The sequence below is a fragment of the Bactrocera neohumeralis genome, unplaced genomic scaffold (genome assembly GCF_024586455.1).
Source record: "Bactrocera neohumeralis isolate Rockhampton unplaced genomic scaffold, APGP_CSIRO_Bneo_wtdbg2-racon-allhic-juicebox.fasta_v2 ctg5276, whole genome shotgun sequence".
Classification (NCBI taxonomy): Eukaryota; Metazoa; Arthropoda; class Insecta; order Diptera; family Tephritidae; genus Bactrocera; species Bactrocera neohumeralis.
In genome coordinates, this window is record NW_026092219.1 from 397 (window position 1) to 2,533 (window position 2,137).

Here is a 2,137-nt window from a genome sequence, read left to right on the forward strand (position 1 = left end):
AAATTTAATTGCATTAAAAGCTCACCATAAAATAAGGCGGTACATGACCCTGGCATTCCTAAAAAATGTATGGAAAATGTAGACGGTTTTGGACATGTGTAAGTCATACGAGATGTTCGCAAACTTTTAAGATATAACTCCAAATTTTCATAGGTGAAAAATCAAGCTTCTGGGGTGACAAATCACCTACTTTTAAGAACAATAAGTTCAAAAAGACTTTCCGAATCGATCGTTTCACGTTTCAATATTTGGTTGGTCGTTGCTATTTCATTGGAAAAGCGAATTGGTATCGGGCTTTATTCATTAGCTTCATGGCAGAGTATAGAACAGTGGCAAGGTTATTTTGGGATTGGTAGAACAACAGTAGGTAAAAAAATGGTTCTTGAATTGTGGGGAAATTTGTGCCGTATTCCAGAAACAATGTTGGATAATTTATCCTGCTTTAGAAAGCTGAAATCGAAAAGAAATTGTTAATGGTTTGAATAATTGAGTATTTCCTCAATACTATGGAGCTATTGTTAAGATGTGCATTGAAGTAAACAGCTAAAAATACTTGAAGTTTCAGATGATTTCAATTTTAAGGGGATGGTATTCAACAATTCTCTTTGCTGCTGCAGGCTATCGTTATAAGTTCACCTACATATATAAACATATGATTACCTGGAAGATGTAACGATTCTTCTATTTTTGAATGTTCGGCATTAAAGGCTTATCACATGAACAATGAGCTATTTGAAAGACATTTCAAATTCATTGAAGGTGTAAAGGTACCGATTTTACTTATTGCGGATTCAACGTTTAAGCTTTCGCCATACGTAATGAACCGTTTCCGTTTTCAGTTGACCAAATAGAAGGTGAAAAAATATTCAACAAAAAATTATCTTCTTGATTCTGAATTTGATGCAATGAAGGTATCGGTAAGTGAACACTCCATTAGCAAAATACCGGGTAGTGAGTCATCGTTCGCTGAAGTACAGGCTGATGATCGTTTTTTCGAACTAATAAAAGATGAGCAGAAAATGATGCAGATGTATTTAATTAAATCCTTAGAAAATGAAGAAAAAGTAATCAAGTTACTAGAAGAAAACATCACATTGCTTTCACCGTTAATAAATAAATAAACATTTTATATTTATTTTGTACATTTGTATGGTATTACAATTATACTAACGGGTAATAAAATTAGTCATTAATGCGTTTCTTACAGCAATTCCACTGTTTTTGGTATCACTTACGGAAATGCTTCTTTTTGGCTGCTGCCATTTACTTTGGATGTCTGACTGCTGAATCCAACACTGATTGATGTTATCGTTTCTGTTGTTGCAATATTATGCATAATACAGCATGCTTTTATAATTGTGTTCATATTTTTTATGTTAACTTTCAAACCTTTCCCAATTTTGCGAAATCGCACTTTCAGATGACCAAATGCGTTTTCAACAACAAAGATTCTTCACAATTCGGCTCTAAAAACAAATGATAATAATAATATGTATTTTTAAATAATGAATTACATACCGTCAATTGAACTTTCGTCCATTACTTCAAATAAATTGTTTGCTTTAAAGCTGCCCAAAACCTTATGCACTTCGTTGTAGAACTCCCACTTTGACGGAGATCCGCCAATACGACCAATTTTACGTTTTTCTTGCCTAAAAAATGTTAGATTTAGAAAAATTAAATAAGAATATTTCGGTAAATGGATTGGTTCTTACATACCTATATCTTTTTTTAGAGAAATTATTTAACCGCGTATGCATCTCTACAGCATTCAAACATACCTCTTGCTAGTTTTTCAGTTGTGCGAAAATGTTTTGTAGCACATGATTATTTTTGTGAGTTCCTCGTAGATTTTCCATGTTTTGGCCCAAAACTTAAATAAGGGACTTCGTCTCAGAAGTCCCTAAATAAATCGCGTTTTTTCGTATTATTTTCCATTTTTCGTTTATTATTATTTTTTGACAGAATATTTCAAGGAGCTTTTTGTAAAAGCTTTTAGCAAACTTTGCTATCTTTTTTTAGCTGTGTTTATACAAATACCACAATGAAACGTCATAGTATTGTTACCAGCGAAATACTACTTTGCTCATATAGTATTTTGCTAATATTTGGTGACACATATGTACTATTTGGTATT

General features: G+C 32.4%; 1 long non-coding RNA gene across 1 annotated transcript; it reads right to left on the reverse strand.

The window, feature by feature from the left end:
• Positions 1 to 1,098: 1,098 nt before the first annotated feature.
• LOC126767304 (uncharacterized) lies at positions 1,099 to 1,688 on the reverse strand. The gene is made up of 2 exons (XR_007669053.1): positions 1,519 to 1,688; positions 1,099 to 1,466 (listed from the first exon to the last, which is right to left on the reverse strand). It is a non-coding gene; the product is annotated as an uncharacterized LOC126767304 (long non-coding RNA).
• Positions 1,689 to 2,137: the final 449 nt, after the last annotated feature.